A 23479-nucleotide genomic window follows, 5' to 3' on the forward strand; every position below is an offset into this window, starting at 1 on the left:
CATTGTCTGCCTGGGAAGGGCTATGAATAAATACTTCAGTATAGTGAAAATTCAATAATTAAGCCTCCACGAAGAGCAGAGGAGGGGATATATTATCTTGTGTAGTAATTTCTTTCTTTTATCATCACAGCACACATGATAACTAACAGGGCACAATGTGAGTAGTATAAAACTTTGCATTTTTCAATTCTGAAATATTTCATGCTTACCAGAGAATCAAATTTGTATTTTGATTTTCTATTTTATTCATGGTTAACTTTTTAAACTTTTGAAGTATTATTTCAATTAATGTTTTCAACTTTTTGTTGGTGGTTTTGGTGGTAATAACATCAGGCTACAGATAATACACTTTTTGTGATGAAATCCTGTTCTATTTTTATAGTTTACTCATTTTCCTAAGAAAACTAGTATGACTTGGCTAGCAATGATTTCAAGTAAAATTTTATTATAAATATTTCAAGACAAGACACATTTTATAAGGCTTCCATAGTATATCTTTGTCATTGTTGATCTGTTGACTTTCAATGCGGTCTCCTTAAATTTATTTAAGAACTAAAAATGTCTAATATGCCATGAGCTTCAATTTATTACATTTGCTATTTATTTTGACCCTTGCTACTATTCTCATTGAAACTGCATCTATATAGACCACTAGCTTGACTAGGATGACTGAATTTAGTGACAGCTATTCAGCTAATAGTTGCTCAATATATCAGAATGTTTGTATTGCTTGCATGTGTGCAGATTAAGCTACTATGCACTGTAGTCTTTTGCCAAAAAAAGTTTGATAAATAATTATATTTTAATGGCTGATATCCAATTTTTCAGATATTATGAAATTCTTGTGATCTGGAAGCTGCAAAATGGTAAATATGATTTCAGAAAGTACACTCATACTGTAATTCTCATTCTCAGCAGTTCATATTTTTTCAAAAATGATATTATAAAGAAAAAGAAGAAAGGAATGTATGATTTTCTTCCTAAATAAAAATGCACTGATTTTAGAGTTTTTAAAACAATTCCAACTGGATCTGAGTCAGCATCAGGCACTCCCCACAGTTTGGCACAGGCCAGCAGTGTTGGCACCCTGTGTGCTGCTAAGGCCCAGAGCTTGACAAGTGCTTTTGGATGGAGGTGCAGTAGCACAGCTGTTTGGGGAGACCTTGTGGGGAATGTGTCTAAAATATTTTTCTAGACAATATTAGCTACCACTTCTCTTTTTCTTTTTCATAAATATTTGTCAAAATAGGAACAAGTATAAAACAATAAAATGATACTGCTGGAATTAATTACATTTATTATCATTATAATTAAAAACAGCAATATCAATATCAGGAAAAGGATAAACAGGATAAACAATAATGTCAGTAAGAAATCTTGTAAAGAGGAAGGTGTGTGTGTTTTTGAAGCATTAGTATATTTTTCAGCATTTAGTCTTTTCACCAGCATTTCTGGTTAAAGTTAAGGTCACTCTTATTCACTTTGTACAAACCAAAGTAAAATGGCAGAGTAGTGTTCATTTTATACTTAAAATTTCAGAGTTCAAAAAGAGTTGAAAAAACTCCAACCAGTTACAACTTATAAATCATTTTTAAAAGGAGTATCAGACACTTGAACATATTTGTTCAACAGCAGGTAAATTTTAAATGGATGTGTGGCTTCCCTGGTGGCTCAGGTGTAAAGAATCTGCCTGCAGTGCAAGAGATGTAGACATGATACGCAGGTTCAATCACTGGGTTAGGAAGATCCCCTGGAAGAGGAAATGGCAATGTATTCCAGTATTCTTGCTTGGAAAATCCCAATCCATGGGGTTGCAAAAGTCAGACATTACTGGGTGACTGAGCAACAACAAATGGATGTGTGTGAGCAAAAATTACTTTATAGTATTGTCAATCTATTTCCTAAAGTTGCTTGGGAAAATAAATTGGAGAATGATAGAAAACATAAACTGAAAAGAAAATTTCATTATTAATAATTTTGTCCAGGTTGTTTGAATATAATCGTATGACAGGGTTGCCTTACTTTATAAATGGCAATTAAAGATTTTCAACTTTGATTTTTATAACAATTCGTAATATATGAAATAAGAATTAAAAGTATATAAACTTATCTGTCAAAAGAAAAAGAAGTTGTAGTATATTTATTTAAAATTCTTTGACATAAAAATGTTAATACTGTTTTTTTAGTGCATTAGAAGAATGTCAAATGTAGCAGACTATAATGTGTATGGTAGTTGAATTAGCATATGTAGACCCTATATCAAAGCGTCTACATTAGTCACTGGAGATATAAAGATGACAAGGACTGTGTGCTTGCCCCCACTGAGATTACATTCTAGTGAGAACCAGTGAAATTAGCCTTGAGGGAAAATGCTAGGATAGTTAAAATAAAATTATACCACAGTAGTGTAAGCATGAAGAAAGATCAAAATCTGAAAATAAGAGGGATTTAGCCAGAGACAGACTCAAAGATAAAAATCAACTTAGAAAATAAACATGTGGATGGCTAACTACAAAAATGACCCCGACCCTTGCTTTTATCCCATGTTCACACCCTTTGCTATGCAAACTTGCAGAACCTTCTCACTTTGACTCTGGGCCACTCAGTTACCAGTCATGTGACTTACTTTTACCAGTGGGCTGTCAGCAAGCTAGTTGTAAGCAGAGACTTGAAAAGGCCCTAGCCTTTTCCCATTTTGCTCTTGCTTTCTAAAATTTACACACACACAAAAAGAGCACCCTATCAGAATGAAAGAGGATGGGAGGAACATGTAGAAGAGATTCTTGATCCCAGTGTATCAGTTTCCTGGTTGGCTTAGGGCAGCAGATATTTATTTCTCAAAATGCTATTACTCTGAAATCACTGTCACTAGGCCAAAATCAAGGTGTTGGCAGAGTCGCAGATCCTCCAAGGGCTGTAAAAGAGAATTTATTCCAGCCTCTTCCAGCTTCTGGTGGCTGCCAGCATTTCTTGGATTGTGGTCACATCACTCTGATCTATACCTCCATGGTCACATTGTCTTTTCTGTGTTCTTTGATAACCTTATCCTGCCTATCTCTTACAAGGACACTTGTGGTTTCGTTTAGGGCCTGCCAGATAATCCAAGGATTATTTGGATTTCATAATTCATCTCAAAATCCTTAAATTAATCATATCTGCAAAGATCCTTCCCGAATATTTACAGCTCCTGGGGATTAATATCAGATATACTTTAGCACATTTTTTTTTTAATTCTACCACAGTATTTCCTCTGATCTAAAGGATTTATATCTATGACACATGGAAAATATATTTATCACATCCCAGACAGGGATCAAGACCATCCCCATAGAAAAGAAATGCAAAAAAGCAAAATGGCTGTCTGAGGAGGCCTTACAAATAGCTGGGAAAAGAAGAGAAGCGAAAAGCAAAGGAGAAAAGGAAAGATATTCCCATCTGAATGCAGAGTTCCAAAGAATAGCAAGGAGAGATAAGAAAGCCTTCCTCAGTGATCAGTGCAAAGAAATAGAGGGAAACAACAGATTGGGAAAGACTAGAAATCTCTTCAAGACAATTAGAGATACCAAGGGAACATTTCATGCAAAGATGGGCTCAATAAAGGACAGAAATGGTAGGGACCTAACAGAAGAAGAAGATAGTAAGGAGAGGTGGCAAGAATACACAGAAGAACTGTACAAAAAAATCTTCATGACCCAGATAGTCACGATGGTGTGATCACTCACCTAGAGCCAGACATCCTGGAATGTGAAGTCAAGTGGGCCTTAGAAAGCATCACTACGAAGAAAGCTAGTGGAGGTGAGGGAATTCCAGTTGAGCTATTTCAAATCCTCAAAGATGATGCTGTGAAATTGCTGCACTCAATGTGCCAGCAAATCTGGAAAACTCAGCAGTGGCCACAGGACTGGAAAAGGTCGGTTTTCATTCCAATCCAAAAGAAAGGCAATGCCAAAGAATGCTCAAACTGCCACACAATTGCACTCATCTCATACGCTAGTAAAGTAATGCTCAAAATTCTCCATGCCAGGCTTCAGCAATATGTGAACCGTGAACTTCCAGATGTTCAAGCTGGTTTTAGAAAAGGCAGAGGAACCAGAGATCAAATTGCCAACATCCTCTGGATCATCGAAAAAGCAAGAGAGTTCCAGAAAAACATCTATTTCTTCTTTATTGACTATGCCAATCCTTTGACTGTGTGGATCACAATAAACTGTGGAAAATTCTGAAAGAGATGGGAATACCAGACCATCTGACCTGTCACTTGAGAAACCTGTATGCAGGTCAGGAAGCAACAGTTAGAACTGGACATGGAACAACAGACTGGTTCCAAATAGGAAAAGAAGTCCATCAAGGCTGTATATTGTCACCCTGCTTATTTAACTTATATACAGAGTACATCATGAGAAACGCTGGGCTGGAAGAAACACTAGCTGGAATCAATATTGCTGGGAGAAATATCAATAACCTCAGATATGCGGATGACACCACCCTTATGGCAGAAAGTGAAGAACTAAAGAGCCTCTTGATGAAGGTGAAAGAGGAGAGTGAAAAAGTTGGCTTAAAGCTCAACGTTCAGAAAACTAAGATCATGGCATCTGGTCGCATCACTTCATGGGAAATAGATGGGGAAACAGTGGAAATAGTATCAGACTTTATTTTTGGGGGCTCCAAAATCACCGCTGATGGTGATTGCAGCTATGAAATTAAAAGACGCTTACTCCTTGGAAGGAAGGTTATGGCCAACCCAGACAGCATATTTAAAAGCAGAGACATTACTTTGCCAACAAAAGTCCATCTAGTCAAGGCTATGGTTTTTCCAGTGATCATGTATGGATGTGAGAATTGGATGGTGATGAAAGCTGAGCGCTGCAGAATTGATGCTTTTGAACTGTGGTATTGGAGAATACTCTTGAGAGTCTCTTGGACTGCAAGGAGATCCAATCCATCCATCCTAAAAGAGATCAATCCTGGGTGTTCATTGGAAGGTCTGATGTTGAAGCTGAAACTCCAATACTTTGGCCACCTCATGCGAAGAGCTGACTCATTGGAAAAGACCCTAATGCTGGGTAGGATTGGGGGCAGGAGGAGAAGGGGACAACAGAGGATGAGATGGTTGGATGGCATCACCAACTCGATGGACATGGGTTTGGGTGGACTCCGGGAGTTGGTGATGGACAGAGAGGCCTGACATGCTGCAATTCATGAGGTTGCAAAGAGTTGGACACAACTGAACAACTGAACTGAACTGAACTGAATAGCTATATATATATACCTTCCATATGTACTTCCCTCCCACCCACCACTCATCCCACCCATCTAAGTCATCACAGAGCAGAGAGCTGAGCCCCCTGGGTTTTACAGCAGGTTCCCACTATCTGGTTTACACACAGTAGTTCATATATATCAGTCCAATTTCCCAGTTCCTCTGCCCTTCCTCCTCCTGTGCCCACATGTCCATTCTCTATGCCTGTGTCTCTATTCCTGCCCTGCAAATAGGTTCTTCTGTACCATTTTTCTATTGGCAATAATCATGCCTCAGATAAACCTCATTGGCTATGATACTGCCACTGCACAAAGCTGTACCATTTTTCTAATTTCCACATATATGCATTAATATTTTACTTTTGTTTTTTTTCTTTCTGACTTACTTCCTTCTGTATAACAGACTATGGGGCCATTCACATCTCTACAAATGACCCAATTACATTCCTTTTTGTGACTGAGCAATATTCCATTTTGGGAATCCCTGGTGGCTCAGTGGTAAAGAATCTGCCTGCAGTGCAGGAGACTACCAGTAATGCAGAAAGGGTGGGTTTGATCCTAGGTTGGGAAGCTCCCCTGGAAAAGGAAATGGTAACCCACTCCAGCATTCTTGCCTGGGAAATCCATGTGACAGAGGAGCCTAGCGGGCTGCAATCCATGGGGTCACAAGAGTCGGCCACGACTTAGTGTTTAAACCACCAACCACCATCAATATTCTATTGTATATACATACCACATCTTCCTTATCTACTCATCTCTCAATAGACTTTTAAGTTGCTTCCATGTCCTGGTTATCATAAATACTGCTGCAATGAATATTGGGGTGTAATACCTTTTTGAATTATGGTTTTCTCAGGGTATATGCCCAGTAATGGGATTGCTGGATCACACGGTAGTTCCATTTTTAGTGTTTTAAGGAATCTCCATACTGTTCTCCATAGTGGCTCTACCAATTTCATTCCCACCAACAATGCGAGGGGGTTTCCTTTTCTCTACACTCTCTCCAGCATTTATTATTTGTAGATCTTTTGATGATGGCCATTCTGACCAGCGTGAGGTAATACCTCATTATATAGTTTTTTTTTTTTTTAATAAATTTATTTATTTTAGTTGGGGGCTAATTACTTTACAATATTGTAATAGTTTTTGCCATACATTGACATGAATCAGCCATGGGTTTACATGTGTTCCCCTTCCCGGACCCCCCACCCACCTCCCTCCCCATCCCATCCCTCTGGGTCATCCCATTGCCCCGGCCCTGAGCCCTTGTCTCATGCATCGAACATGGAATGGTGTTCTGTTTCACATACGATAATATACATGTTTCAATGCTATTCTCCCAGAACGTCGCACCCTCACCTTCTCCCTCAGAGTCCATAAAATTGTTCCATGCATCTGTGTCTCTTATTCTGACTCGCATAAAGGGTTATCGTTAGCATCTTTCAAATTCCATATATATGCATTAATATACTGTATTGTTGTTTTTCTTTCTGGCTTACTTCACTCTGTATAATGGGCTCCAGTTTCATCCATCTCAGTAGAACCGATTCAAATGTATTTTTTTTAATGGCTGAGTAATATTCCATTGTGTATATGTACCACAGCTTCCTTATCCATTCATCTGTTGATGGACATCTAGGTTGCTTCCATGTCCTGGCTATTGTAAACAGTGCTGCGATGAACATTGGGGTACACGTGTCTCTTTCAATTCTGGTTTCCTCGGTGTATATGCCCAGCAGTGGGATTGCTGGGTCATATGGCAGTTCTATTCCCAGTTTTTTAAGGAATCTCCACACTGTTCTCCATAGTGGCTGTACTAGTTTGCATTCCCACCAACAGTGTAAGAGGGTTCCCTTTTCTCCACACCCTCTCCAGCATTTATTGCTTGTAGACTTTTGGATAGCAGCCATTCTGACTGGTGTTATATAATTCTGACTGATTATATAGTTTTGATCTGTATTTCTCTAATAATTAGTGATGTTTAGAATATTTTTATGTTCCTCTTGGCCATCCATACATCTTCTTTGAAGAGAACATTTTTTTTACATTCTTATAAATAACTCATGAAAATGATTTTAATTTTGCACTTAATGTTATGCATCATTAAAAAGGAAAATATATAAAGAAAATACATCTTATAGAAATCTATACTGAATAAGGTATAATAATTCTCCTGTTTTCCACAATTCAAGTCATAATAATCTATAATAACTGGCAATTAGAGCCAGATGTTATATTTGAGAATTAGGTACCAAAATTTAAAGTGGAAAACGCTTACTCTTAAAAACCTGTTCAGAAGAATGTTAGGGACCTTTGAAAAATAGAATCTGTTTGAAGCAAGAGAAATTGGACAGCTGGGAACTGGCCAGAGAGTGGTACATGGAATTAGCGGCATGGAGAAATTTTTGCCCAGACAGCAGCCCAAGATTGCCTGAAAGTTTGGTTGTCACAATACTAATGAACTATTGTGAAGAATATTTCTGAGAAAGATGAGGGAAAAAAATAGTTTATCAGTCCATAACAGTACAACTTTAAATGATACCTATTTGTGAAACATGATTTATCTCCCATCCAATATCAGACACCAACTATACTACATCCTAATAAAAGAGCAAAAGAGTAAAAACAGCTAAGCAAAACAAACAAATAAAATAACACATATTTTAATGTGTCAAAGTTCTTAAACACTGAAACACATTTTCTTGAGCTATGTTTCTACTTTTCAAGGCATTTTTGATTCAAAGTTGTCATACTTTCTTTTATCTTTTCAGGAAAATCTTTTTCAAATGAATCTTAGCAAGAGTGATAAAAGGAAAAAAAAAAAACAGTTTGCTACATGTTGGTTTTTGTGAAAGATTTTCACTCTGTTCTTGATCTGAAAGAACAATTTTGAATAACCCAGGGTTCATAAGAAAAGCTAGGAAAAAAATATATCTTGGAACTAACAGTATGGCTCTATATTCAAATATGTGAAAGGAAAGAAAAACATATGGCCATGACTGAGAGACCTCAGAGCAGAGCACTTAAGGAAATCAGCATGAAAAATAAAGTGCCCATTACCAAATGATGATTTACTGTATAATTTATGGAAGGGTAGAGTAGGCTTGAAACTGCACTTAGCACCTGGATGCCATGAAAAATAAATTGAGATGAAATGTGTTCGTGAAAGTCCATTAATAAGAGGTATGATGTTGGTTTCCTTTCTATTTTGTTTCAGTTTAACAGAGAGCAATCGTAACCCTAGGCAAAATTCAACAGCTTCTACTTGATTGTTGCTTAGACTCATAAGATCTTGGCTTATCTGGTATTATCTCTCTTTTTCTATGTGCATTTTTGTCTCCCTCTCTCTGTTTTTTATCTCTGTTTGTCTGTCTCTCTCATCATCCAACATTCCTGAGAGATGCAAACCTCAGGCACCAAAGTATACATTTTAGAGATTGTTGCTTATTTTTTCAATGATTCTATCAATACATTATCTAACTACTATGTACCAGGCATATTTTTGGCACTTGAGATATGTCAGTAACTGACCTGAAGCTTTCCTTCATGGAGTTAACAATCCAACATGGGAAGTTGCAGAGTGGTTGGTTCAGTATGTTAATCAAGGTTCTGCAGGGAAACAGAATCAATAACACATGTACATATACAGAGACTTGTTTTATGGAATTGACTCATGTGCTTATGGAGGCTGGCAAGTCCAGAATCATCAGAGTAGGCTGACTCCAAAGACCCTGGGATGAGTCAGCATGGAAGTTCAAGTCTGAAGGTTGTCTCCTGGCAGAATGTCTTCTTGCTTAGGTAGGTCAGTTTTTGTTCTTTTAAAGCCTTCAGCAAATTAAATGATGCCCATCCACATTATGGAGGGTAATCTGCTTTACTGGAGGTCCACCAATTTACATTTTAATCTTATGCAAAAAACACCCTCACAGAAATATCCTAAATAAAAGTTTGACCAAATATCCAGGTATTATGGACCAGCCATGTTGACACATAAAATTAACCATCATATTCAGAAAGCAGGGGGCTTTGGGATCAGAATACTGTGGTAATAAAGGAAGAATCAAATGAGAACAATCAAAGACTCTTCAGAGCTTGCTCATGGTAAGAAACTCAGTCATTGTACCTTGTGTTTTGTTTTATTTTAATTTATTATTATTATTATTATTATTGGGCTTCCTTTGTGGCTCAGATGGTAAAGAATCTGCCTGCAATGCAGGAGGCCTGGGTTCAGTTCTTGGGTTGGGAAGATCTCCTGGAGGAGGGCATGGCAAACCTCTTCCAGTATTCTTGCCTGGAGAAACCCCATGGACAAAGGAGCCTGGTGGGCTACAGTCCATAGGGTTGCACAGAGTCAGACACGACTGAGTGACTAAGTACACACACATTATTATTATTATTATTGTTGTTATTAGCCTCCTCAGGTCTCAGTTGTGGCACATGGAATCTTTGTTGTGGCACATGGGCTCTCTAGTTGTGGCACGTAGGCCAGTAGTTGTGACACATGGGCTTAGTTGTTCTGCTGCATGTGGGATCTTAGCTCCCCCCACCAGGGATCAAATCCACATCTCCTGCATTGGAAGGCAGTTATCAATAACTGGACCACCATATAAATCCCTTCCCTTGTGTATTTTTATTATTATTTACTTATTTATCTTTAATTGCCCTGGGTCTTTGTTGCTCAGTAGGTTTTTCTCTAGTTGCCACAAGTGGGGGCACAGGATCTCAGCACCCAGGCTTCAGTAGTTGCAGCACACAGGCTCAGTAGTCACAGCATGTGGGTTCTAGGGTACACAGTCTTCAGTAGTTGTGGCACACAGACTTAGTTGCTCTGTGACATATGGAATCATCCCAGACCAGAGATCAAGCCCATATCCCCTGCATTGACAGGCAGACTCTTACCCACTATACCACCAGGGAAGTCTCCCTCCCTTGTGTTTTAACAGAAGTTCACAGCAGGCAAAAGAATAGGGGTGAATTGTAGTGGGAAAAAGGAAACTCTTCACATATACCCTGATTTGAAGCTGTTGAAATGGGGAAGCTGTAGCAGTGGAGCATCCTATGTAGTTGGTTAGGGCTGCATATTTGGCTTTCTTTAGTTGGTCTTAAGTTGGAATAGGGACAAAAATTAAGAAAGCTGTCAGTTACTAATCAAGTCTTGACCGTTTGGGGCCAATTATAATAGATACTGTTTGGTTTTCTGAAGAGAGCAGTTACTAGAGATAGCAGTCTGATTTCCTACCAGTCTGACTTACAGCAGGCTGACTTCCTGGGCTGTTTACTGTAAATATGGGGGCTGGTTTCCTGGCCAGTTTCCTGAAGGCTGTAAGTCAGAGTTCTGTTTTTATCTATGATCTTGTCATCACCTGTTTGTATTTTTAATCTCTCAATACAGATCATAAACAACATAACAAGTAATCAAACTGCATTGTATATGAGAAGGTATAAATATCACAGAGAAAATCTAGAACCATGTATGGAAGTTCGAAATGCAAAACGGGGAAGATGTGAGATAGTTTGCTTTATTAAATTGACCATGAGGAGCAACGTTCATTTAGAGGGTGAAATTTAAGCAAAAAACTTGAAGATAGTGGAAATAGCCAAGCAAATTTCTTAAGGACGATAACCATATTGATCTCCTGATGCTGAGTTGCACTCATGGATGGATACTCAATGCTTATTTTTGTTGTTGCTCTTCAGTCACCCATGCACAGTTTCATAATCTTTGGTCCATGCGCACTATGAAGGATCAAGTCTGTAAAAGAGTCCAAATTAGGAAAAGGGAGAGGAGATTTTTGCGGAGACTTTGGAGGGTGTTTTTAGTGCGCTGTCAATCCAAGAAAGATAAGTGTCCCAAAGGGTTCGGTTCAGTTCAGTTCAATTCAGTCGCTCAGTCGTGTCCGACTCTTTGCAACCCCATGAACCGCAGCCTCTCTGTCCATCACAAACTCCCTGAGTCCACCCAAATCCATGTCCATTGAGTCAATGATGCCATCCAGGCATCTCATCCTCTGTCGTCCACTTCTCCTCCTGCCGTCAATCTTTCCCAGAATCAGGGTCTTTTCCAATGAGTCAGCTCTTCGCATGAGGTGGCCAAAGTATTGGAGTTTCAGCTTCAACATCAGTACTTCCAATGAACACCCAGGACTGATCTCCTCTAACAATGGACTGGTTGGATCTCCTTGCAGTCCAAGGGACTCTTAAGAGTCTTCTCCAACATCACAGTTCAAAAGCATCAATTCTTCGGTGCCCAGTTTTCTTTACAGTACAACTTTCACATCCATACATGATCACTGGAAAAACCATAGCCTTGACTAGATGGACCTTTTTTGGCAAAGTAATGTCTCTGCTTTTTAATATGATATTAAATTAATATTGGTCATAGCTTTCCTTCCAAGGAGTAAGCATCTTTTAATTTCATGGCTGCAGTCACCATCAGCAGTGATTTTGGAACCCAAAAAAATCAAGTCTGACCTGTTTCCACTGTTTCCCCAACTATCTGCCATGAAGTGATGGGATCCGATGTCATGATCTTAGTTTTCTGAATGTTGAGCTTTAAGCCAACTTTTTCACTCTCCACTTTCACTTTCATCAAGAAGATCTGTAATGGTTCTTCACTTTCTGCCATAAGGGTGGTGTCATCTGCATATCTGAGGTTATTGATATTTCTCCTGGCAATCTTGATTCCAGCTTGTGCTTCATCCATCCCAGCATTTCTCATGATGTACTCTGCATATAAGTTAAATAAGCAGGGTGACAATATACAGCCTTGACGTACTTCTTTTCATATTTGGAACCAGTCTGTTGTTCCATGTCCAGTTCTAACTGTTGCTTACTGCCCTGCATACAGGTTTCTCAAGAGGCAGGTCAGGTGCTCTGGTATTCCCATCTCTTTCAGGATTTCCCACAGTTTATTGTGATCCACACTATCAAAGGCTTTGGCATAGTCAATAAAGCAGAAATAGATGTTTTTCTGGGACTCTCTCGCTTTTTCAATGATCCATCAGATGTTGGCAATTTGATCTCTGGTTCCTTTGCTTTTCTAAAACCAGCTTGAACATCTGGAATTTCACTGTTCACATATTTGCTGAAGCCTGGCATGGAGAATTTTAAGCATTACTTTACTAGCGTGTGATATGAGTGCAGTTGTGCAGTAGTTTGAGCATTCTTTGGCATTGACTTTCTTTGGGATTGGAATGAAAACTGACTTTTCCAGTCCTGTGGTCACTGCTGGGTTTTCCAAATTTGCTGGCATATTGAGTGCAGCACTTTCACAGTGTCATCTTTGAGGATTTGAAATAGCTCAACTGGAATTCCCTCACCTCCACTAGCTTTCTTCGTAGTGATGCTTCCTAAGGCTCACTTGACTTCACATTCCAGGATGTCTGGCTCTAGGTGAGTGATCACACCATCGTGATTATCTAGGTCGTGAAGATCTTTTTTGTACAGTTCTTCTGTGTATTCTTGCCACCTCTCCTTAATATCTTCTGCTTCTGTTAGGTCCCTACCATTTCTGTCCTTTATTGAGCCCATCTTTGCATGAAATGTTCCCTTGGTATCTCTAATTTGCTTGAAAAGATCTCTAGTCTTTCACATTCTATTGTTTTCCTCTATTTCTTTGCATTGATCACTGAGGAAGACTTTCTTATCTCTCCTTGCTAGTCTTTGGAACTCTGAATTAAAATGGGTATATCTTTCCTTTTCTCCTCTGCTTTTCACTTCCTGTCTTTTCGCAGCTATTTGTAAGGCTTCCTCAGACAGCCATTTTGCTTTTTTATGTTTCATTTTCTTGGGGATGGTCTTGATTCCTATCTCCTGTACAATGTCATGAACCTCCATCCATAGTTCATCAGGTATTCTGTCTATCAGATCTAGTCATTTAAATCTATTTCTCACTTCCACTGTATAGTCATAAGGGATTTGATTTAGGTCATACCTGAATGGTCTAGTGGTTTTCTCCACTTTCTTCAATTTCAGTCTGAATTTGGCAATAAGGAGTTCATGATCTGATCCACAGTCAGCTCCTGGTCTTGCTTTGCTGACTGTATAGAACTTCTTCATCTTTGCCTGCAAAGAATATAATCAATCTGATTTCGATGTTGACCATCTGGTGATATCCGTGTGTAGAGTCTTCTCTTGTGTTGTTGGAAGAGGGTATTTGCTATGACCAGTGCGTTCTCTTGGCAGAACTCTATTAGCCTTTGCCCTGCTTCATTCTGTACTCCAAGGCCAAATTTGCCTGTTATTCCAGGTGTTTCTTGACTTCCTACTTTTGCATTCCAGTCCCCTATAATGAAAAGGACATATTTTGGGGGTGTTAGTTCTAGAAGGTCTTGTAGGTCTTTATAGAACTGTTCAAGTTCAGCTTCTTTGGTGTTACTGGTCAGGGCATAGACTTGAATTACCATGATATTGAAAAGGGTAGGAATGGTTTTCTACTCTTTCCCTTAAGTCCAGCAAGGGGTGCTTCATGAGACCTACTCAGAGACTTCAGAAGCATTCTCTGGAGTCTGAGTTCCATTCAGGATATTTTTGGGCAGCATCAGAAAGATGAACTGCTTTCCCATTAAAGAAATAACTACATTCATATTATAACTTAATAGGCAAAAGAATGTGTAAGCTTTTTGTGTGGGATAGATTTGGACCACAAAATACAGGGAGCTGACCTGAGATATTTTAAGTCCTATAGTGGTGTAGTAGTGGAAGTTTTAGTTACTCAGTCGTGTCTGACTCTGCGACCCCATGGACTGTAGCCCACCAGGTTTCTCTATCCATGGAATTCTCCAGGTAAGAATACCAAGTGGGTTGCCATTCTGTTCTCCAGAGATCTTCCCAAACCAGGGATTGAACTCTGGTCTCCTGCAATGCAGGCAGATTCTTTATCACCTGAACCACCAGAGAAGCTGAGAGACTTTCATGGGAGGGTTGATGGGACTCCATTGAACGGATCATACCAGCTTTAATAAGACACAGAGAACACCGCCCCCTCCACCCCACCCAACACACATATATACACATATCTCGCAACAGGGCTCGTTCAGGGAAGAACATCTCTTCCTCCATACCACTCACTGTGACTGGGCCCCAGCTGCAGATGTATGGGTAACCACAGCTAATAATCAGAGATTGGGATAAAACAGAAAGAAAGGCTTTTTTTGTACCACATATGTCTATCCCTACCCAATTGCCACAGCAAGCAAAACTGTACTGGCCACTAAGGAAGAGAAAAAATCATGTTTGCTGTTTAAGGTTAATATAAAACCATCTATCATCTAGACACTATTTGAAAAGTCATGGAGACTGACCAGGGTTTAAACCACAGAAAGTTGAGGTCAACCTCTAAAGGATAAATTTTAAAGGGTTAATGGGAAATAAAAGTAAGTTGTACTCACTGATTTTACTGAATTACTTTTGCTTTATCTGCTTGAATACCTCAGAGTTAGTGGCTTGGAATCATTTCTGCTTAAATGATGTCTGTTGGCTGGAATTTCATAGCACACAGATAATTCTGGTTTAGGTCTAATATCCGTTCAGAACAATGAAAAAAGTTTGGAGTCTGTGTTGGTCAGCTCCTGAGACAGCCCATCAAAGTTCTTACCCCTTTTTGCTTCCATTATATCCTTGTATAAATCTCCCACCCTGAAAGAGGCTCACCCTGAATAATGTCCAAAAGAATTTAATAAGAAAGAGTGTGTGCAACCTCCAATGGTCATAAAGTACATTCTGGCTTTCACTTGCTCTGGAGGAAGCTGGCCACCATGTCAAAAGGCCTCTGGAGACATCCACACAGTAAAGAACTGAGGCTTCCTACCAGTAACCAGCCCAGCTTGCCAGGCATGTGTGTGAGCCATCCTAGAATGGATCGTTTCTCCCCAGTCATACCCTGGGATGACTATACTCTGTACAACTGACTTGTGCAGCATGTGATGTTTAGCTTCATGTGTCAATTGACTGGGCTAAGGAATACCCAAATAGTTCGTAAAACAATATTTCTGTGTGTGTCTGTGAGAGTGTTTCCAGAAGAGATTAACATTCAGATTGGTGAACTGAATGAAGCAGATGGTCCTTCCTAATGCAGGCAGCAACATCCAATCTGTCGAGGGTCCAAATAATAGAACAAAAAGATGGAAAGGGATGAATTCATTTGAATACCTTGATAAAACTAAATCTTAGGTTAAATTATAATAGAAGAAAACAGTGAATATATTGACATGTTTGTAATTTTTATATGAAATATGAAATTCTTAATATTAATTTTTATATTGAATAGTCTACTTAAGCATTATTTTGAGATGCCAAATAATTGACAAATAAAATTGGATTTTTCTTTGCTTATTACACTGAGGAGAAGATAGAATTTGGAATGTAAGATTGTCATTCCAGCTTTGCTCAATTATAGTTTCAGTTATCTATGGGTAACCTAGAAAGCTTCTGACTTTTCATAGTGGTTTGTGATTTTGCTAAGGTGAGGCAAAAATTTTAATTGCTTGTGTTTCAAAGCTGATGTACAGGAGAAAACCACATAGGAAGTGAGAGAACATATTCTACAGGGTGTATCACCATCTCCATCCACTCTTTTGGCTTCTATTAATTACGAAGTATACATTACTTTCAGTAATGAGTATGGAGAATCTCAAAGGTTTTAGGAACATACCTTGTTCTGTAAGAATCTGTCTGAGACTCAGTTTCCTGCTATGAGACAATCTGAATATTACTAATTTCAGAAAATTCATGTCAGGTGAGAAAAAAATAATACATATGAAAAAGCAACTGATAATCTCTAATTGCTTTATAAATCCCTATAACCATACTATGATTTAGAAACATTGTAATAACCACACAGTGATGCAATTGCAAAATACATTTTAAATTCTTTTGCAAACTATTTATAAATAAATGTTGATTCCAAGTAATAGGAAAAAAAAAAGATTTTCAATTAATTAAAATGCCCTTACAGAGTACCAATACAATACCAAGATGGGAAGTTGAAATTAGGTAAAACTGTATAATAAAATGCTATTTTATTAAAGCTAGACTCTATTATAAATATAAGTAATAGTATATACTTCAGAAATATTTTCCATATAAGCCTGATTTAAGATGCCAGTAACAATAATGCCTCAGTTATCTTAAAAATTAACACATTTATAATTTTATAGAATAGAATTTTAAAGTAGTAGTTATAAATATGAGTCAATCTCAGAGTAGCAACCACCTTTGAACACATATTTTTGGCTTTTATCCTTTTTTTTTTTTTAGATAAACAGTTTTTTTAAAAACTCTTGTATCTGGAACAAATCAAGTTTTTGTGTGTGTTTTTTGTTTTTTTTAAAGAAAACTTCAGATTAATATGTATCAATACCTTTCTGAGTAAAATCAACATTTTTGAAGTATATACTGTGTGTTAAAGCTAAACATATAATGGAGATGGTGTGAACAAGTTTACCAAGTAATTTTAAATAAAATTTTTTAAAAAATCATGTAAAAACACAATTTACCAAAAGTGACACAATAATAAATAGAAATCCAATATAATCCTATGGGCTTCCCAAGAGGCGCTAGTGGTAAAGAACACGTCTGTCAATGAAGGAGACTAAGAGACATGGGTTCAATTAATGGGGTCAGGAAGATCCCCTGGAGGAAGCCATGGCAACCCATTCCAATATTCTTGCCTAGAGAATCCCAAGGACAGAGGACCCTTGTGGGCTATGGGCCATGGGGTCGCAAAGAGTCAGACATGACTGAAGTGACTTAGCCCACACGCACACACATAATCCTATATCCAATACGAGAAAAGCAAACTTGAGTTGAAAAGTTTCCCACAAAGCAATTGCCAAAGCAATTGGTTTCGTTGGTTGAATTTATCCCTTCATTTAAGAAAGAGAGTATACTTAATTTGTAATAATTCTTCCATATATTAACATTTATTAGCTATTTTTTTGAGACCAATATAACCTTGACAGCAAACTCTAATAAGAGCACAGCAAGGAAGGATAATTGCCGGACCATTTCACTTGTAAACATAATATATGAAAACTTAAAAATAGTAATAAAGATTCAAATCCAGAACATTATAAGATGTTCAATGCTTCATAACCAAATTGGACTTATATGAGAAATACAATATTGTTTTCAGTAAAATCAATCAAGTCAATGTATACATCCATAGAATAAATGAACAACTCTCAATAGATGCTTCAAAAGTGTTTTATAAAGTTCATAATATAACACTATGTATGTTATATATTATACAATATATGCATATGTAATATATGTTATACATAATATAATGTGTTATAAAATTTGTAACATAAAATCTGAAGACCAGGATGATGTATATGCAAACTGACATGCATTTTAAATCTGATAATATCTATTCAATCCTTTCCTCCTAAGAACAGGAAGGAGACAAAGATACTTGTTATCATTATTTCAATACAAAATTTTACTTGAGATCTTGAAGGATACAAAAGGCAAGGGAAAAATGAAATTAAAAAACCCATAAGACTGGAATGAACATATAAATCTGTCATTATTATGATCAAGTGATTTTGCATTTACACAATCCAGAAAAACCTGGAATAAATATAATTAAAAAATGAATTCAACAACTTCTCTGATATAATTTAAAATTAATGACATTCTTTTTTTTAATAAATTTATTTATTTTAGTTGGGGGCTAATTACTTTACAATATTGTAATAGTTTTTGCCATACATTGACATGAATCAGCCATGGGTTTACATGTGTTCCCCTTCCTGGACCCCCCACCCACCTCCTTCCCCATCCCATCCCTCTGGGTCATCCCATTGCCCCGGCCCTGAGCCCTTGTCTCATGCATCAAACATGGAATGGTGTTCTGTTTCACATACGATAATATACGTGTTTCAATGCTATTCTCCCAGAACGTCCCACCCTCACCTTCTCCCTCAGAGTCCATAAAATTGTTCTATGCATCTGTGTCTCTTATTCTGTCTCGCATATAGGGTTATCGTTACCATCTTTCTTAAATAGCACACACATTAAATAATTTTTAAAATTTTTAAATGATATAAAGTAACATCAGACACATCAAATAGACTTTTTCTTTTAATATTTGTTTATTTTTGGCTGTGCTCGGTCTTCGTTGCTACAAGGACTTTTCTCTAGTTGAGGAGAGCTAAGGCTACTCTTTAGTTGTGGTGCATGAGCTTCTCATTGTGTAGGCTTCTCTTGTTGCAGAGCATAGGCCCTAGGCATGCAGGCTTCAGTAATTGTGGCTCTCAGGCTCTAGGGCATAGGCTCAGTAGTTGAGGCACATGGGCTTAATTATTCCATGGCATGTGAGATCTCCCCAGATCAGGGATCGAACCTACATCTCCTGCATTGGCAGGTAGATTCTTTACCACTGAGCCACCAGGGAATCCTCAGACTTTTGACTTCCAGCTATAGTGGAGTGGACTATGGCAAATTATCTCTTCTAAACACAAGAGTAAATGTAAAAACTGGAAAATATACCCCTTCAGATTCCATAATTTCTCATCTTTGGAAATCAAATAAGGTAAAACTGTAATAAGTGTTCATTCAAGAAAAACTATTAAATGATGGGTAAGAACAGTGGGCTCAAAGCTATGGTTTTTCCAGTAGTCATGTATGGATTTGAGAGTTGAACTATTATGAAAGCTGAGTGCCAAAGAATTGATGCTTTTGAACTGTGGTGTTGAAGAAGACTCTTGAGGGTCCCTTGGACTGCAAGGAGATCAAACCAGTCTATCCTAAAGGAGATCGATTCTGAGTGTTCATTGGAAAGACTGATGTTGAAGTTGAAACTCCAATAGTTTGGCTACCTGATGCAAAGAACTGACTCCTTGGAAAAGACCCTGATGTTGGGAAAGATTGAAGGCAAGAGGAGAAGGGGACAACAGAGGATGAGATGGTTGGATGGCATCACTGACTCAATGGACATGAGTTTGAGTAAGCTCCAGAAGTTGGTGATGGACAGGAAAGTCTGGCATGCTGCAGTCCATGGGTTGTAAAGTCGGACACGACTGAGCGATTGAACTGAACTGAACTGAAGAACAGTGGGAGTCTGTAGCCTTACCCAACCATTGCCCTGTCAAGCTTGATTTTCTAATATTACTATATTTGGGCTGGGAAAAGGAAAAATAAAAGTTTCACTGCCTAAGTGCAGACTTGATTTGAAGCAGAAGGTGAATACTCAAGCCTGACTGTATCATCTGTAAATGCAGCAAACTCTGTAGGCAACATTGGGGAAATCTTATAACTGTTACTCTGGGATTAGCATCCCTGTTGGGTCAGTGAATAAGCTAGCCAGAAAATTAGTGGGGAATCTTTGAAATTAGAGAGAAATAAAAGGTTATCTACCTTTTCAGATGTCCCCATCTAAGTGGGAAGCTATGTATATGTGCATGGAAGATCAGGGATGATTCTAGGAAAAGAAAATGCTTAGCAAGGGTTGAAGATGGCCTCAGTGTTTTTTAACTCACACCCAGATTTATTGTCAGAAATTGAAGATAAATTCAAATTGTTTAAGTAGATTCTTCCCAATTCTGAATTAACCACTGAACTGTGTAGAAAAAGCAGATGCACCAAGGAAGCAGGAATAAAAAAAAAAAAAAAAGAAGTAATATCACCAGCCATACATTTCAGGGAGGAAAATTTCATAGGTTTACTCCAAGCAAGTTACTGAAATAGAATTTAAAAATATATAAATAAACTAATAAAACAAAAATTTAAAAAGCAACAACAACTACCCTCAAGGGAGAGGGGTAGCAAAATTTGGAGTTGTAACAAAATAATATATGAAGTATCCAATTGTCAACATAAGATATGCAAAGAAATAAAAAGTATGGCATATACTCAGGAGAAATGTATTGAGTAAGAACTCTGAGTGGATCCATATGTTACATGTATTAAACAAAACCTCTGACTCAGATATTGTAAATAAATTCAAGAAATTAAACTGTGTTTAAGTAAACAATGAAAAGTAAGAGTATAATACCTCAAATAGGGTATATTAAGACAAAAATAGAAACTGTAGAAAAGAACCAAATGAAATACCTAGAATTAAAAAGCACAAGTAATAATAACAATGTACAATGAAGTTTATGAAATACATAGAACTAGAATGTATTAAAAATGCAAAGAACTGGAAGGAAGAAATGGAAATTAATTTGAAATAAAAGTAGATCCTAATAAACCAAAGCTGAGTAATATAACATGAAACAAAGTCTGCACTCTGTAAAATATAGACATATACACCTAGTAAGCCAATCTAAGATACAAAATGGAATACTAAAAGTATACACATTTTTAATTTTTAAAAAATTATTATTTGTTTATTTATCTGGCTGTGCTGGGTCTTTGCCGTTGTGCGAGCTTTTCTTTAGTCGTGGAGAGTGGAAGCTACTCTCTAGTTGTGGTGCTCAGGCTTCTCATTGCTGTGGCTTCTCTTGTTTCAGAGCTTAGGCTTTAGGGCATGCAGGCTTCAATTGTTGCTCAGTAGTTAAGGCTCCTGGGCTCTAAAGCACAGATTCAATAGTTGTGGTGCACAGGCTTAGCTGCCCTACGGTATGTGGGAGCTTTCCAGGCCAGGGATCAAACCTGTATCCTTAGCATTGGCAGGCAAATTTTTCACCACTGAGCCACCAGGAAAGCCCCAAAGTACACATTTAATCAAGGGAAAAGGGAAGAAAATTTTGCACACAAGAAGTAGAAGGATGATAAGCCTAAAATCAATTGATATTACTTTCCTAGAGCTGCTGGAAGAAATAACAGCAAAATGAGTAGCTTAAAACAATAGAAATTTATCCTCTCACTATTCAAAATTCTGGACATGTGGAAGTTCAAAATCAAGAGGATGGCAACTGCTCTTCTTGTTCTGCTTTATTTTCTTATTGTGATTATTTATAGTAAGTATTGTCAACACATATAATAATCTATTGGGAATAAAAATGAGTTTTATTTGAGTTAACTGAAGACTATAGTCTGAGAGACACAGTTTCAAGAGGCACTTGAATGATATTCTGCCAGACTACAAAATGGAGGAGGCTTATGTAGATAAAACCCACAAAGTTACACAGATAGTTTGTAAAGAATTAGGATTGGAGCTGGCAAGAATAAGGTGCTTGCTAAGCAAGAATTGATGAGGAAAAAAAAAAAAATTGACAAGGATCCAAAATGGTTGCGTAATTACAAGACTTTAAGACTATAAAATTGCAGCTCTCAGCCGCCAGCCCATATTGAAAATGGCTGATGCTGTCCTTGAGTCTCATACTATTCAGAAAATTCAAGTACTCAGTGATGCAATTATGGTCTGAAACCATATACACAATGGCCACTTGGTTCCATTTTGAATGCTTGAACAACAGTTATTCCAGTTTTATTATTAAATGAATTTGTTTCTTTAATGGTTACAATGCATATTTATAGGCCATAAGACTGGCTATTCTTTTTAACGTAAAGTTCAAACTATGTATAAGCCCATGCTTCAACATGGGAAAATTTCTCCTACCAGTACCCTCAAAATTTTTAAGTGTATTCTTCATGGATTCATCTTTTTCTGTGAAGACTATAAACTCCTTATGGGAAGAATAACTCCTGTTTTTTACTCATTGTTTAGAAAGTTAAAAAAAAGTAAAGATCTATGGTAGATATTAAATATTTGTTGACTAAATGCTTCTATGTATGCATAAGTACATTTTAGGACATATTTGTCTAATACTATGTAATTCACAAAGATTTGATTCAAAAAGAGCAAAAAAATTAATAGATTTTTAATCCACTTCATTTAACATGACATACAAAGCAGACCTCAGAATCAGTTTGCAATAGGGATGACAAAATGAATGTAGTTTTCATTGTGGTAAGTTCAAGATACTGCTAGTCATTCAGCTGATGGTGAGGTTCCCAGGTGGCTGCAGTGGTAAAGAATCTGCCTGTCAATCAATTCAGGAGACTCAGAAGATGTAGGTTTGATTCCTGGGTCAGGAGATACCCTGGAGGAGGAAATAGAAACCCATTCCAGTATTCTTGCCTGGAAAATCCCATGGAGAGAGGAGCCTGAAGGGCTAGGGGTCACAAAGAGTTGGATATGACTGAGCACACACAAGATGTTTTATCTGTTTCACTTAATGTACTCATCTTTGTTTTTTAAATTTCTTTAAAAAGTTTTTCATATCTTCATTGCTTTCTAATCACAATTCCTGAGATATAAATTAAGCTTTCTGTTTCCAATAAGGTATTCCTTATAACTCATCAAATAGTATCTTTCAAACAAAAAATTGACTTTAAACAAATACGCATATAATGTAAGGTAACCACCATGAATCTAGATAAATTATATGAATAAGAGTGATGTGCTTATATTATAGACAGAGTATAGAAACACTGAGAAGCATATTTCAATAGACTATTACACTCAAATACAGAAAGTTGAATGTCATTTTAGAATGAGCATATATTTTGATGACCAGTGGAAAATAAGGTCAAACATTTACTGGGGAATTCAGTTCAGTTCAGTTCAGTTGCTCAGTCGTGTCCAACTCTTTGCGACCCCATGAACTGCAGCACGCCAGGCCTCTCTGTCCATCACCAACTCACGGAGTCTACCCAAACCCATGTCCATCGAGTTGGTGATGCCATCCAACCATCTCATCCTCTGTCGTCCCCTTCTCCTCCCGCCCCCAATCCTACCCAGCATTAGGGTCTTTTCCAATGAGTCAACCCTTCGCATGAGGTGGCCAAAGTATTGGAGTTTCAGCTTCAACATCAGTCCTTCCAATGAACACCCAGGATTGATCTCTTTTAGGATGCATTGATTGGATCTCCTTGCAGTCCAAGGGACTCTCAAGAGAAGAAACATTAAATATTTTACTTAGCAATTAATAGAGATAGTTTACTTAAGTATTAAAGCTCTGTCATGTGAACACCAGCTATGTTTTGCAGATGAAGAAACAAAAGCACAAAAATATCTATAAAACTTCTCTGAGTTCTCATGGCTGGGAAGTGGTCAGAACAAATTTTGAAACCAAGTCACAGGATCCCAAGGGTCACATTTTCCATCATTGTGGGGTGTTTTGTTTGTTTTTATAGGTGGAATTTTTTATTTTTATTTTTTGGTGTATAATTGCTTTACAATGTTGTGTTAGTTTCTGCAGTACAATGAAGTGAATCAGCTATATCTATACATATATCCCCTCATCATTGTGTTTTAATGGCTGCT

At 37.6% G+C, this 23479-nt stretch overlaps 1 non-coding gene across 1 annotated transcript; it reads right to left on the reverse strand.

The window, feature by feature from the left end:
• Nucleotides 1-5438: 5438 nt before the first annotated feature.
• Nucleotides 5439-5576, reverse strand: LOC145540092 (U4 spliceosomal RNA). Its single transcript, XR_014078211.1, has one exon. It is a non-coding gene; the product is annotated as a U4 spliceosomal RNA (small nuclear RNA).
• Nucleotides 5577-23479: the final 17903 nt, after the last annotated feature.

The sequence above is a fragment of the Giraffa tippelskirchi genome, chromosome 2, assembly GCF_054371585.1.
Source record: "Giraffa tippelskirchi isolate mGirTip1 chromosome 2, T2T-mGirTip1v1.2.pri, whole genome shotgun sequence".
Taxonomy (NCBI): Eukaryota; Metazoa; Chordata; class Mammalia; order Artiodactyla; family Giraffidae; genus Giraffa; species Giraffa tippelskirchi.